The 15,778-nt window shown below is 50.3% G+C and overlaps 1 long non-coding RNA gene across 2 annotated transcripts; it reads left to right on the top strand.

Moving 5' to 3' along the window:
- The first annotated feature begins 7,591 nt into the window (after positions 1 to 7,591).
- Positions 7,592 to 15,774, top strand: LOC125087767 (uncharacterized). Of its 2 annotated transcripts, XR_007123513.1 has the most exons (4): positions 7,592 to 7,690; positions 12,761 to 12,908; positions 13,106 to 13,208; positions 15,690 to 15,774. It is a non-coding gene; the product is annotated as an uncharacterized LOC125087767 (long non-coding RNA). The 2 variants fall into 2 exon arrangements; XR_007123512.1 differs by lacking the exon at positions 12,761 to 12,908.
- Positions 15,775 to 15,778: the final 4 nt, after the last annotated feature.

Genomic DNA, 15,778 nt, shown 5'->3' with positions numbered 1-15,778 from the left:
CCTGAAGGCAGAGGCTTAACCCACTGAGCCACCCAGGTGCCCCTTACGACAGAATATTTATCAAAGTTCGAGGCTACCAGGTATTTCATCTAAGAGCCTGTTAGTGTCGAGCTCCCCAGGATTCAGATACATGCAAGTGAGCCTCCCTCTGTACTCTGGCTCCAGGCCCTGCACTGCTGGGGTGGCCCTGGTTTCCAGAGCCCCTCTCATGTCCCTTCCCACCTGTTTCGTCACCACAGCAAACCCATGAGCTGGGTCCAATCATCTTTGCTTCCGAGTGAAGACTCCGGAGGCGCGGAGGTCTGGGACACTTGAGAGCACCCGCAAAGCTGGGCAGCGGCCCCTCCAGCTCCACGTCTGGCTCTTCCTCCTCCCTGGACCCCCTTCCTGCATGGGGACCTGAGCGGCGCTCCTCTGCGGGCACGCAGGCCCCGTGGTCAGCCAGGCGGAAGGGGGCACCCGAAGGCTGCCTGGCCATCTCACAGGACAGATGCCCCCGCGGCAGGGGAGGCTCTAACCTGGGGTCAACCAAGAAGAGCGCCTACTTAGAAGAAAGAAAAACGGAGCCTCGTCGTCCTTCAGATTGGCAGTTCCTGACAGCAACTATTTCAAAACCATAACCTCATCAGATTCCCCCCCATCGGCCGCCCTCAAGGCCCCCCTCTCCCAACTTAGAGTTTTCCATTGTAGAGAAGGGAAGAAATGCGGCTCTAATCCTCTTTGTTCCATGATTTCATCTCCTTCTCTGTCTTCCCAGGGGAGTCCCGGCAAACAGTCAGGGGAGGGAAGGTGGGGCAGGGAGGGTAGCCAGCACTCTTTTCATGGTCTGGGGGTGTTCCCTCAGACCTGCAGGGTGGGGGTTTGGGGAGCAGGAGGGGATAATCTACCTCGCCCCCAACAGCCAAATGGGAGCTGGAAACCTGGGAGGCTTCCTTGGGCCACCCTCCCTTCCCTCTGCCCCAGTTCACACACCACTGATTTCACCTCCTTGACTCTGTCCCCAATGATCCATCACAAATACGTTTGCTGCCTGAGTGCAGGCGTCATCATTTCTCACCGGATTTTGCAACAGCTGCCTAAGTGGTCTCCCAGACTCCAGCGTTGTCTGCCTTGGGCCCCTCCTCCACCCAGCTGCCCAAATGAGCCACCAGGCCACCGCTCAGTGGCTCCGCATAAGCCGCGGGATAAAGTCCAAGCTCCCTGTGTGGCGCTCTCGGTCCTCCTGTCCTCTCCTCGCCTTCTCCCACCCGCAGCTATCCCAGCATCCTCTTGGCTCTGGGCTAGTCAGCAACCCTGCAACCCTTATGGTGCTGTCCTTCCCCTCTGAAATGTGGCTCCTGCTGCTTTTCCTCCTCCAGGATGCCCACACACACACACATACATGCATAGACACGCACACTCACTCACTCACTCTGGCTGCACCGACCCATTTACAGGGGCTCCTGTAACCCTGTGCTTGTCTCATGTACACTAACCACTTAACAAAAAACTCATGCACTTCTCTTTCACCCACTAAGCACCTTGAGGGGAGGATCTTCTCCAGGTTTGTACATTTTGGCTTTCCCAGCCCTTAGCAGAGCTCTTGGTCAATCAGCCCGCACCCTCCACCCCCACTCGTGCTTCAGGAAATCAGGCAAGCGACCAGCTCCAGGAAACCAGGCAAGTGACCAGCTCCCTAACCCTCCGCCGCCTCTCATTTACCTCCAACCAGTCTCTCCTGCTACCTGACACAACCCCACCCTAGAGCCCTTCTTTTCTCCCTTTGAAAGAGGGCAGATGAGGGGGTCCTGGCTGGTTCAGTTGCTGGAGCATGCTACTCTTGATCGGGTGGTTTTAAGTTCGAACCCTATGTGGGTGTAGAGATTACATTAAAAAAAAAAATAATAATAATAAAAGAAGGCAGATGAATGTGCACCCGTCAACTTTTGCTCCCTCCCAAACCAAAATCACACTAAAACAACAACAACAACAACAACAACAACAATTTTTTTAAAGGCATGAGCCCACAAGAACAAAGAGACCAGAAGAGGAAACAAGCCACAGCAGAAGAAAACTCAGCCACAGGGATAGCTGAGAACCAATCTGATTTTCACTGCCTGGATTTTAGCGCGGGGAACCGTGACACTGAGAACCCCCTGGAACCTCTGCGGAATATGAGTGTGTGCTCAACTAAAGAAGATTGGTTGGCAATCTGACAAACCGTGTCAGATTCCTGCCACACTCTGAACGACTGGTGGCGCAGGACTTCTCAGGGCCTTTAATAAGCTGCCATGCAGTGTATGTTGAGGCTGTCCAGAAAGGGGATTCACTAGGTAGCATATTATAAACATTCTTTTTCTTTTTTTAAAGATTTTATTTATTTATTTGCCAGAGAGAGAGAGGGAGAGAGAGTGAGCACAGGCAGACAGAATGGCAGGCAGAGGCAGAGGGAGAAGCAGGCTCCCTGACGAGAAAGGAGCCTGATGTGGGACTCGATCCCAGGACGCTGGGATCATGACCTGAGCCGAAGGCAGCTGCTTAACCAACTGAGCCACCCAGGCGTCCCTATTATAAACATTCTGATCCTTGAAATATTTTGTTTTCCACCTTTTAATGTCTTGAGGGACATAGCTCGGGCAATGTTGTAAAAATTAGCCCGTGGCTGGGAAGGGGTTGGGGACACCTGTCAGAGGTTAGTCCAAGTCACCATTTGAGAAACCTGGAGACTCAGGTCAGCTATGTCCTGTAATTCATTCCTTCCTTTTCCCCTTCCTACCTTCCTTCCTTCCTTCCTCCATCAATGTTTATTAAATGCCAGGTTGGGCACGCTGTGGAAACAAAGGTGAATAAGACATCGTTTCCACCCTCATGGGGCTGACTTCCTAGTGGGGAAGTCATTCTGTGCTCCCATAAGGCCCCATCCAGATAACAGAAAGATCCAGCCTTTTCCGTTTCTCTCCCGAGAACCACCTTGTAGAATATTCAGAGGCGTGTTGCCTCTGTGGGCTCCCAGATCATAGCCCTCTGTGTGCCTTCCCTCCTCCCTGGCTCCCCCTCTTAGAACCTGCCCAGTTCCGTCTGGGGCCTCCTCCCCCAGCTGCTGGTTCTCCTGAGCTCCATTAACAGAGCTGGAGGCTCTTACAAGCTTTCACTCGAGGCTTGAGCTAATATGAGGTTTTCAGACAGAAAGCCACTCGAGATTGAAAATCACCCATTGCTAGACCAGGGGTCAGCACACTTTTTCTATAAAGGCCCAAATAGTGAACATGTCCGGCTTTGCGGACCAAGAGGCAAAAGCAAGCATATTAGGTGTGTCTTTATATACCAATAGAGAGAGCGTATTTTCCACAAAATTTTAATTAATGAAATGCAAAGCATAGTGATAATTGAGTAAATTTCTTTGTAATACAGGTCTACTAATGAGAGGAATGGAATCTTCTTTTGGGGGGTAGTAAAACATTTTGTTTAATCAGTGTTCAAATTCAGTGTTTCCTATCAAACTAATTGCAAATGATCACCTGTAAAACCCACTTTTAGCTCACAGGCCTCACGAAAACAGGTGGCAGGTGGATTTGGCCTGTGGACCATGGGTTGCGAGCTCTGGCTTAGACATTCATCAGCCATTCCCTGCCTCCCTCGCTAGCTCTCAAGCTGGGCTGTCATCAAATTGTCTTCTTCTGGCCTTTCTTCCCATCTTTCTCTGTCTACCCCTCCCCCACCCCACATCATTTCTTTATTATGGGAAGCATTTAAATCTGGTTAGGCAAAATGTTTCCTCTCTAAGCACCCCAGAATATTTTCTTCTAAAACAGCTTTATTGGGGCGCCTGGGTGGCTCAGTGGGTTAAAGTCTCTGCCTTCAGCTCAGGTCATGATCTCAGGGTCCTGGGATCAAGCCTCACATCAGGCTCTCTGCTCAGCAGGGAGCCTGCTTCCTCCTCTCTCTCTGCCTGCCTCTCTGCCTACTACTTGTGCTCTCTGTCAAGTAAATAAATAAAATCTTAAAAAAAATTAAAAAAATTTTAAAACAGCTTTATTGAGATACCATTCACACACCATATAATTAAAGTGTACATTTCAATGGTTGTTAATATTTACACAGATATGTGCAACCATCACCACAATCAATTTTAGGATATTTTCATCACTCCAAAAAGAAACTCTGTACCTTTTACCAGACATTTCCCTACTTCCCTAGTCCCCCAGTCTTAAACCGTTACTAGTCTACTTTCTGTGTCTATTAAGAATAGTTTTTATATTTTTAAGTGTTTTTTAAATTTTTTATTTCACTTTTTAGTTTTATTTAAAGATTTTACTTATTTATTTATTTGAGAGAGAGCGTAAGAGAGAGATCACAAGCAGGGAGGAGGAGTAGAGGGAAAGGCAGACTCCCTACTGAGCATGGAGCCCGAAACAGGGCTCTATTCCACGACCCAGAGATCATGACCTGAGTCAAAATCAAGACTTGGATCCCGACTGTGCCACTTAGGTGCCCCTCTAATACCCGTTTTTTAAAACAACTTCTTCTTCTTTTTTTTTTTTTAAGATTTTATTTATTTGACAGAGATCACAAGTAGGCAGAGAGGCAGGCAGAGAGAGAGGAGGAAGCAGGCTCCCCACTGAGCAGAGAGCCCTATGCGGGCTCGATCCCAGGACCTGGGGTCATGACCTGAGCCGAAGGCAGAGGCTTTAACCCACTGAGCCACCCAGGTGCCCCAAGAAATCTTTTAAAAAAACTTTTTTTTCCTTGTGACAAGAACTTCTAGGACCTACTCTCTTAGCACCTTTCAAATACACCATACAATAGTGTTAACTACAGTTATCATATGCGTTTTGACATTCTTATTAGATTTATTACTATTTTTAGAAACAGCTCTGAATGGGAGTTCATGGGGGATAGCCCCGTGGCGTGGTCTGTACCAGCTCTGAGCACCAGAAGTAGAGCCGTGCGTCATTCTAAACCGTCTAGTAGTCATGTTAAAAAAAAGGCAAAGCTGAAGTGGTAAAATTAACTTTCATAATATATTTTATTGAACCCAATATATCTAAAATATTATCATTTTGATGTGCAAACAGTAAAACAGACGACTCAGTGATATATTAGGTATTGTTTTCATATTAAATCTTTTTTCCTTGTTTTCATATTAAATCCTTGTTCCTGTTTTCATATTAAATCTTTGAATAAGTGTGTATTTCACACAGTTTTTTTTTTTTTTTAGATTTTATTTATTTATTTGACAGAGAGAGACACAGCGAAGAGAAGGAACACAAGCAGCAAGGGAGTGGGAGAGGGAGAAGCAGGCTTCCCACTGAGCAGGGAGCCCAATGCGTGGCTCGACCCCAGGACCCTGGGACCATGACCCAAGCTGAAGGCAGATGCTTACCCAACTGAGCCACCCAGTCCCCCAACACACAGTGAGTGCATCCTGATGCAGACTTAGGCACGGTTAAACACCCAGGAGTTACCACGCAGCCAACGGGACCACACTGGACAGCACTGTGTGTCTCCTAGCTCCCCATGTCCTGATTGCCCAGTGCAGGCAACCAGCTATGAGACTCCCTTCACTGACCTCTTTTCCTTCCCTGACATTTCCTCCCCCCAATAAACCATGTGCCCTTGAAGACTTGTTCCAGGGTCTGCTTCTGCGAGAATGTGGCCCCGAACAGGGGGTGAGGGGGCTCTTTTATCCTCCCGCTGCTTCAGGGAAGCTGGGAAGAAAAGTCTCTTTTTCTTTAGAAGGAGTGCTGGGTGCACAGAGGGCCTGAGGGTTGCTGACTGTACCCCAGCAGGCTTGTGACCCAACCACGTGCAGAAGGTAAGTGTTCTCCCTTCCTGCTTGTACCTACACTGGACAAAGTATTTTCTAAACCAGGAGAACAGTGTTTGTTTGCTGCCTGTGCCCCATGAAGGTATCTTGCCCTGTAGACAGTCCTGCCTGGCTGGCAGTGAGATCCCAATGGAGGCTGTGGACACATCCCGAGACATCCGTGAGGGCCAATGGCAGCTGGAGGGGACTTGGGCTCCCTCGAAGGGCATGATGGGAAGATTGCCCTTGGGTCCCCTAACCTCATATATCCAGCAAGGGCAGCAGACAAGATCTCCTGGAGTGGGGGGGGGCTGGGGGGGTGGGGTGGGGGAGGCAGGGAAGGAAGGAAAAAAAAAAAATCTCCCATCTGTTGAGTATTAACCTCTGAACCATTTAACCAAACATTGGCTTCTTCTGTCATTTGATAAGGTGTATCCAGCGAAGGGAGATGAGAAAATTGGGGGGTTATTCTTTTAAATGACATCAGCAGGGAGTTTGTTCCTGCCACAGAGCTCGGAGGGTCCCGTCTGAGCCATCACATCACCACCAGCACACTCAAGGACAGATCTGAGTGCTTTCCTCTGCCTGGGCGTTCAGGCATTTGCAGGGATATTAAAAAAAAAAAAAAAAAAAAAAAAGGAGAAAAGAAAGAGCAAGAGGGATTTGAAAATAAAGCCCATGCACGGCAGGCTGTCTGCCCTGGGCCAGTGCTGCAGGAAGGGTGATTATGGAGGAAGGAATGGTTTGTGTCACCGTCACATGGAAATGTCCGACGGCTTTTCTGCAGAGACAACACCTCTCAGTCTTCCAGAGACTCTGTGTGCAGACTTCCGGAGCTGTCGGGTACCTCCGAGGCCATCTTGCCCGTCCCGGCCCCCTTGAGTGGAGTTTCTTGGTGGGATGGGCCAACAAGCAGTCTAGACAGATAGGGACCTCCAGGGCTGGCCAGCTGGCTTCTGCTGGCAGATCTGACCTGTCGAGAGGACATTGGGTCCTGGACTGAAGCTGGAGGAGCCCAGGCTTTGGCTGCTGTCTCTGGTCCAGCTCTCCCTCTCCTGACCTCCAACTGATGGGAGCAGGTCATCTCCCCAGGCCACACCCAGGCCTCCTGGGAGGTGAACTGTGTCCTGGAGGGAGTCAGGAATCTGTTATAAGTGCCTTGTATGACCCTGAACTAGCTCCTTCTCTGTGGGCCTCAGTTTCTCTGTGGGTCAAAGGAGCTGGATGAGGTGGTCTCTGCGATCTTGTCTCTGTTGCTTGGCAGGTTTGTTCATAGCCTTCCTTCAATGGGGAGGAAGCTGCGCTCTCTGCTTCTGCCGGTGGCCCGAAGCTGGGTGTCAGAAGTCTTTTCCGCCCTCTTTTCTCGACCTGTCTCCCTGAAGCTTTACTCTCTTTCTCAGGCCCTCCCTCCCCAGTTGCCAGAACTGACAGGGTCTCACTTTTCACCTGTCTCCTCTCCTGGACTCACTAGTCTTGTATGTCCTACATCACTTCTCTGGGGGAAGAGAAGGGCAATCTGCTCTTCCTAAGTCCTGACGAGCCCCAGGCTCCGGGCTGGGCTCTTTCGTACATGTTAGCTCATTTAACCTTCCCAGCCCTTCAGAGACAAGGATGAGTCTCACTTCAGGGGAAACTGAGGCTCAGAGAAACCATGGCTTGGCTAAACTCCCACACTAGGAAGAGGTAAGCCAGGACTCAGACCAGATCAGTTTGATTCTAAAGGCCAGATTCTTTCCGCTGTATCATAGAACACCTACCCTGTGTCACTTAGCCTTCTGGAGTCTTCCTGGGCGAGATTCCTTCCTGGGTGAGGCTCCAGGCTCCTTCAGGGCAGAATGGTAGAACAGGCCAACCATGGAATCTTCCTCTAAAGACCTACCTCCTCACAGACAGGGGAAGAGGAAGGTAAGTAATAAGTCTCCGAAACTGATCGGGACATGAAAATAATTAACTTGAGCCCAGGGTTCCCCTGTGTGTGACCTCATGCCAGTTCCATTTTCCACCTCAGGCCATGCCCAGTTTCATCCACCAACCTGGCTCACTAGAGTTGACTTCTGTGAGTCCCACACAGCAGCCCAAAGGGGCATAAGGCAAGGTGCCATCACTTCCCACACAGTATAGCTGTGTTACCTTGGGTTAAGTGGCTCCAACTCTTAGAACTTGGTTTCCTCATCTGCATAATGGCCATAATCACCCACCCGCCTTAACAGACAGTGACCGTGAAGGGACTTCATTGGTTCTGATGTAAAAAATGCTCTTTTCCCTCCTCTGTCATAGTGCCTATCCCAAGGGTCACTGGTAATGCAGGCCTGGAGGACATTTGTTGGATGCATACGAGTCACGAACCTTCGGACAGCCCTTTAAAGTTTACCAAATGCCTCTACACTCTAGAGTCGTCACTTCTCCCAACAGACCTTTCAGAAGGCAGGGCTGCCCTTACTCTTGGTCTTAGTTTACAGTCAAGGAAACTGAGGCCCATCTTTTATGGCTCCCAGTGGGCCAAGGGGTTGGGCGCTTTCCGCTGACAGCTCTCTGTCTTTTTGTCATTTGGAGAGAGCAGGCCTGGAAGGGCAGCTCCGCCGCCAGCTGCGGCCCAGATGTGGAGGCCTGGCCGGCCACAAAGGAGGTGGATGGGTGGGAACATCCTGCCATTTCCTCCCTCGAAGACAAATGGCTCAGGGGCCACTGGAGGCTCTGGAGGTTGTGGCTGGATTAGGAGGCTCCCCAGAGCCTCAGTGAGGCGGGAGCCATGCTCATCCTGAAAACAGCTCCTCTGTGTGAGGTGGCCACTGGGAGGATGCGGTCCGAGGGCCTGCGCTCCGTAAGCGGCCTCCCCTCTCCTCAGAGCACGATTCTCTAAATAAGTCTGTTGAGGCCCTCGGTCCTGAAGTCCCTTGTGCTGGTTTCATTTGGTTTTGGTGGGGGGCGGGGGAGGCAGCATTTTGAACTCTTTCTGATGGCTGTGGAGTGAACAGACACACATTCACACACAGAGAACCCATACACATAGTGTACACACTCACGCACCCGTACACACGTACACACACACACCATGTTTGTGTGCGCACACGCGCGTTCATCCACACCTCCCAAGACCAGAAGTGAGCTCCCTGGAGCCCTCGGAGTTCCCTTAAGCCCCTCAGGGGAGGAGGGAAGGAAGCCGGGTGTCATATATCATTTCTCTCCAAACAGGCGGTGTCCTCTCTGCCCAAAGTGGGGGTGGGGATGGTCGGCAACCAGGAACGGGTCTCGGGAAGGAGCCCCTCTGACCCATATTTCACAGACACCCCAGACAGAGCCTGCTGTCAGGAGCGCTGTCTAATTTCCTCCCCTGACTGCCGGCCCAGATCCCCCCAACAAAGAGGGGCATTGTGTCCTCCTCGCTGCCCCTGGCATCTGCTCCACAGAGATCCGTCAGGGGACGTGCAGAGGGGATTTGGGGGATGAAGGCGCTGTATCCCCCAGAAGGGCCACAAATTCTTGAGCAGAAAGAGCTCGGTCCGGGCCGAGGGGTCCCCCAGCCTCCCAGCAGTCCTCTGGGCCCCCCTCCTCCACGCCCTGGAAGAGTTTCTCCTCAGGTCTTTCAGGGAAGAGGTGGGTGAGGAAAACATTTACAGGGTAGTGGCCGCTGACGAGAAAGCATTTGAAGGGGGCTGGGCCTCCCCACCCTCTCTCGGAAGAAACGCAGCCTTTAGCCCTTGGTCTCCCCTTCTGGGGGGGACTTGCCGGCCTGTGGGGGCGGCCTTCAGGGGAGTAGTACTTGGTTTTTGCTGCTCGACACATCTTTCGCAGGTTGGGCATTCTGAGAAGGGCATGGGGGTTCCGGGAGGCAATGCTGAGCCTGGACAGAACCAAGGGAGAGTGGCTGGCGAGGGGGGGCTCTGGGACCAAGAGCCACTGAAAGACTTCCAAGAATGCGGGCCAGCCCTGCCCTGGGTATCCACTTTCTGATTCTCTCCTGGGGACACCTACTGAGAGGCTGCTCCTCTCCAGGTGCCAGGCCACTGGGTCAAGTCCTCAAGATGGCCTCCCGTGGGGACTGTATGTGTATTGGCTGGGGGGGGGCGGTGCTTCAATAGCTGGATCACCAGCACAGGGTGCACTTGGATGGGGTGGGGTGGGGATGTTTGCAGTCACAGCGTGGAAGTGGACAGGGCTTTGCGCTGGGTCAGCAAATCCAAGGCGAACATGGAGCCGGCATCCTCCACATCCTTGACCTCCATCACTATCCCCTGGGGCTTCTCAGCAGGGCTTCTTATCTGGACAGCTTCATGCTTTGAAAACATTTTGCCCCAAGTGTCTGTTCATCTTTTGAACTGAAGGCAGAGCAGGCTCTTAGAATGCTCAGGAAATTGGTCCCGGGGTAAATGGCTTGCTTAAAGTCACACGGCAAACAAGTAGGAGAGCAGAGCAGAGCCCAAGACACAGGCCTCCTTCTCTCTATTTTGTACTTTGTTGTCACTGGGTTGCAGCCTTCCTGTAGAAGAAGAAAACTCTGTCTAGAACATAGTGTGTGTGTGTGTGTGTGTGTGTGAGAGAGAGAGAGAGAGAGAGAGAGAGAGAGAGAGAAGAGACAGAGAGGATGGGGGACAGAACAGACAGACAAGAGACAGAGGGGTCTCTCTGAACCAGGCCCTGTGCTAGGTTCTCTGTAGACCGGACCCCATCGTCCTGGGGACAGGCTGCCTCTATCTCCACTCACCATGCCCAGGACTTCGCACATAATTGGCACTCAAGAAATGTTTTCATGGAATGAATGAATGAATGAATGAATGAATGAAGTCAACCCTCCCTTCAACCGGTGAGCAAAACACCATCTCTATAGAAGCACTTTTCAGCAGATGTTTTCAAGGACAAGTTCTGCAGGTCCCTGGGATGAGAAAACGAGGCTCAGAGAAGTGAAGCCACTTCATGAAAGTCACACAGCCAGGCAGTAGCAGAGCCTGTGTGGGAGCTGAATTCAGTATGTTAGTCTCTACAGCCCGTGGTGGTGGGGGGAGGGGGTGCAGAGGAGGGAAGCGGGTTGGAGGAAGGGATTCCTCCTCCAGCAATGCAGAGGGCAGGAAAGGAAAGCAATGTGAAAGGAGCAAGGTCCCAGAGGCAGGCGGCCCGCTCTGCTCTCTAGCCAGGTGTGCAGGGTGCTTTAGACAGGATTTGTGTTCCTGGAAAACCGGTTTTAAATCACTTTTAAAAACACAAATAAACCCATCCTTTTCAGCCACCGGGGAAGCCTGCAGCTTGATGGAAGTCTCCAGCACGTTTTCTTTTACACCACAAGGGACTCTGTAGAGACTGGGGAGTTTGCCCTCCTGGATTTTCTCAAAGCGTGGTCAGTCTGCAGGATGGTGGAGAAATCCCACCGTGGGGCTCTGGCCCAGATGAGCACAGCTCTTCAGGGGGGCCCACAGACCCAGCTGAGCCTGCTGCCTTCCCAATAACGCTGGAGTTAAGCCCAGCCATGGGCCCCAGCTCCGGGGACAGGCTGGAGTCCTGAGCCAGCAGCTCCGGTTAGGAAATTAATAAAGAAAGAGAAGCTCTTGCAGCCAGGCCCACGGTGAGAGACGAGTTAGGTCATGTCTCTTTCTGTTCAATCGGATATTAGTCCCGACCCTGATGTCACCTTCAAGCTATTAAACATCACCCTCAGAAATTCAGCGTGAATTGCTCAAGGCTCTTATCAGGCGTGCCTCTGAGCTTGCTGTCATCAGGGGCCAGGCAGTGATCCTGCTTTTGTGCTAACTGCAGGTCAAAGGGGAGATGTTCCTTTAGAATTCAGGCAGGACTCGGGGCTAGGTGTGGGGGAGTGAGTGACAGAGAATCTTGGTCCTTTGGCCAGAATCAGAGATCATTTCCTTGGGCCACAAAAACAGGGTGGGTGGCCAGTGTCTCTCTTTCAGGGTGGCATGGCGGACCTGGTGGACTCAAGAGACCTGGATGGCATCAAGCCAGCCAGTTTAACCAGCTTCTGGACCACAGCCTCCCCTACATTGTGGGCTGTGTGGCCAGCAATGGGCACTTGCAAGATGGGAAGCTAGGCGATGCCCGTAGGTTAGCAATTCCCTCTTCCATCCATCCGTCTATGGCTCCGTGCACATGGATGGACATCCAGTGCAATAATTATTTTTTGAGCACTTACTGTGTACCGGGCATCAAGCTAGCATCTGGAAGGAAAGCAGTCAGGGAAACACAACCCCTTTCCCTCCTCTGGCTTGGAGATCAGACCACAAATGAACATGCAAACAACAAAGACAAGAATTATAAATTATGGCACTAGCCGTCAAGGAAGAAACACAGGTGGGAAGACAGAGATGAAAGGGTAGGAGCGGCCTAGGGAGGATGTGGCAGTAGAGAAGGGTGTCAAGATATTTTTGAAGGTGTCTGTTCAGGATTTACAGCGAAGGGGACTGAAAGGGTACAACCAGGAAGAGAAGGAACATGGGGACAGCCCAGAGCCGTGGTGGCCAAGAGCTGATGTGATTGGCGATTGCTGTGCTGGTAACTATAAGGGATTAGCTGGTGGAGAATATATAGCTTTCAAGGCAAGGAAAGAAAGCCACCCACCCCAAGCTCTCCTGGTCACTGCAACTAGGGTGCTTTAGGGTTACAGATAGGAATGCGTGGATCCTTGCCTGACACCCATTCTTTTCTTAGACTAGAGTAGCTATCAGAAATGCATGCATCCTTCCCAGGGCCCCAGCCCAGGCAGGTAGATTTCTGAAGCCCTGAGCCTCACTGAAGCCCTTTTACTGGGAAATGGATCCCCTATTCCCTTTGCTTCCTCTCTGCCTCTCTCTGAAGGGCAGTCGCACACTTGCTTGTCCTTGATGCCCTCTCAAGGATGGAGAAACCCATTATTGAAAAGTTACTATATGGGAATTCTTGGCTGTTTGGATTCCTACCAAGCTCCCCTTTGTGTCACCGTCACTGGTTCACATCGGGGAGTCGTCAGTGGGTGGTCTTGCTTCTCTTGTACAGCTTGGCACCCGAGATGAGGCAGAGGATTCTCACGCATTTGAGGAGCGGCCTGTTCTAGCTACCGTTCGCTGGTCAACCAGATGCCGGTGCTGCGGCGTGGGAGGAGCGCAGGGACTGCTCCAGAGAAACCAGAAAACATTTGATGGACGTGCGTGTGCACCTCTTGTTTCTCCATGAGACTCCCCACAACAGAGTTCTTAACTGTGTTTATTGGGGGAATTTAATTTCTCACATTGAAAGAGACTTTTTTTTTCTATTGGTTTTAGAAATTAATGTTGCTGCTTGATGTTGAAAATTAGTTGGGTCATATTCGTACATTAAAATGTGCTCTGTGTTCCTTTCCAGGAGTCCCTTCAAGTGCTCCTAGATGCCTAAGTCCTTGGAGAGGGAATGAACCAGGAATGTAGGAGAGAAATCACATGGGGGGCCCATGTGTGTATGCAGAAGGGTGAGTGGTTTGGTGTTGCTGGAGCACAGAATTGTGTGGCCGGGGTGGTGAGACAAAGTGGTAGAGGTAGGCAGGGGTGAGGGCAGGGGAATTTTGGAGTCCAGCAAAGAGTTTTGAACTTTATTTTGTAGATGATGGGACGCCATTGACCAATTTTAAATCTGGGGTGATCAAAGTTGGATTTTGTGTGTGTGTGTGTGTGTGTGTGTGCATGTGACTGTTCTAGGGGATGGACTTTGTGGAGTCTCAGATCAGAAGGAAGGAGAGCTCCTGGGTGGTTTCATTCAAGTGAAAGATGTTGACAGTCTGGACAAAGACAATGGCGTTGGAGAGACAAAGATCACAGTGGGAATGAGGAGAACCTGCACAGGAAGTGAAATGAGCAAGACCTGGTAATTGATTGGCTCTGCGCTGCAAAGCAGTATCAACAATGTGTCCTCAGTCTCCAGGATGCGTGAATGGGTAGGTTGTGGTGTCGCCAGCTAATATAGAGAATTCAGAATACGGAATATGAGGTTTAGAATCTCGGGGTAATGGAGATTTTCTCTTAAATATTTTGAGTTTGAGATGCCTGTAGTCACCCAGGTGGTAGGAGCAGTAGGGAGCGGAATATGAAAACTTAAGCTCCCAGGTCCTGTGTGGGGAGGTTTGGGCTGGGGCCAGAATGCCTGGATTGAAATCCCAGCTTTATCACTGGCGGTCAGTGCTCACACAGTGGTGCAGCAGTAACAAATGATCCCCACATCTAACGGCTTACGGCAAACTTCTCTGTCCTCACTGATATACATGAAGGTTGTGAGTTTGGTTTTGGCTTTGTTCCACACTTTCTTATTCCGGATCGCAGGCTTATGGTGAAATCCTCATCCCAGCCTTGTGCAGAGGGAAAAGCGCCATGGCAGAGACATGAGGACTCTAAAACTTTCGCTAGCTGGGGCGCTCAGCTCTTCTATTCACATTCTATTGGCCAAAGCCAACCACACAGACAAGCCTGGGGTCAATGAAGTGGGGAAGTACACTCCTCCCACGGGAGATACAGCATATGGCAATGATCAGGGAGCCATATTGCCCCAGTGGGAAAGGGAGGAAGTTGTTGGGCCCAATCGTATGCTCTACCACAACCACTAACCAGCTGTAAAACCTCGGTGGTTTACTCAACTTTTCCCTGCCTTGGTCACCTCATCAGTAAAACAGGAATTCTGGTACTCACTCTTGGGATTGTTATGTAAAGCACTTAGAATAGTGCCCAACACAGTACAGAGTAAACAGTATATGAATGTAGGTAGATGGAAGGGACGAGGGGAGGAGGAGTTCTCTTTCCATGGGTACAGCATTTCAGTTTGGGAAGATGAAAAAGTTCTGGAAAGGATAGTGACCACAGTTGTACAACAGTGGGCCAGTACTTAACGACACAGAACTGTATGCTTAAACATGGTTAAAATTCTACGTTATGCATATTTTACCCCAATAAAAAACATGTAGGTAGATGGAATCATCTGGGCAGAGCGTGAAGAGTGGGGAAGGCAGTAGGAAGAAGGCAGAAATTCAGGAACTAGCAGTGGGGGCAAAAGCATGGGAGACAGAGAAGGAATATTCTGGATGGACAAGGAAAAAAAGCAGAAGAGGCCGATATCCTCTGAAGCCAGGGGAGTAGAGTTAAGAAGGAGTGTTGGAAAGCTCGAGGGTGTCTGTTTTGCTTGTCTTTAAACCTGAACCTTCTCTTCAGCACCTTGATTTTGTGGGTCTCCTTTCCTCTGCCAGCTCCTGATGATGTCATTTCTGGTCAGTGCCCATGCTGTGCCCCGACTGCCTCAAGGCTGAATCCTGGCCTGGTCTCCTCTCTTGGCTCCCTCCCTCCCCCCTCTGTAGCCAGTTCTATTTTGTCCGTGACTAACATCTTGGTGAGACCAATCTTTTTAAATTAAAAAGACATAGGATTGAGGACATTTCTTCTTTTTTATTTTTTATTACTATATGTGGGTATTGTTCTATTCTGAAACCACAAAACCTCCAAATTCTGAACTTTAAAATTAGGTGGGGATGGGGGGCACCTGGGTGACTCAGTCTATTGAGCATCTGATTTTTGATTTTGGCTCAGGTCATGATCTCAGGGTCATTAGATCGAGCCCCGCGTCAAGCTCTGTGCTCGGTGTGGGAGTCTGTTTGAGATTCTCTCTCTCTCTCTTCCTCTGCCTCCCACTACCCCTCAGTTAGGGGTGGTTAGTGGTCAAGATTCCTTTATTAACAAAAGAATTCATCTTCTGTTTACAGAACTTTAGTGATTTGATAAGCCATAGGTGAGGCAACCTGACAGCTAACATTTTATAAGGGGAAAGGAGCACAACACAATTGCAAAGGGAGGAAAACAGTTTTTCCCAATGATAATGTTTGCACCCCCACATTTTGAAAAACCTAAAGGGGGATACCTTGGTCCAAATGATTTCTTCCCTTTTTTTCTTCCCCTTTTTTCTTTCCCATTTTTAGACATCGTCCAGGTGATCATCACACGAACCTCAGAGGGCTGCACACAGAGAGAATGCGGTTCTTAGCTCTGCAAAGAAAAAGGCCCGAGA

This window comes from Lutra lutra, chromosome 16 (assembly GCF_902655055.1).
Source record: "Lutra lutra chromosome 16, mLutLut1.2, whole genome shotgun sequence".
Classification (NCBI taxonomy): Eukaryota; Metazoa; Chordata; class Mammalia; order Carnivora; family Mustelidae; genus Lutra; species Lutra lutra.
The sequence above is the reverse complement of the archived record's forward strand: the minus strand, read 5'-3'. Positions and strand labels throughout refer to the sequence as shown.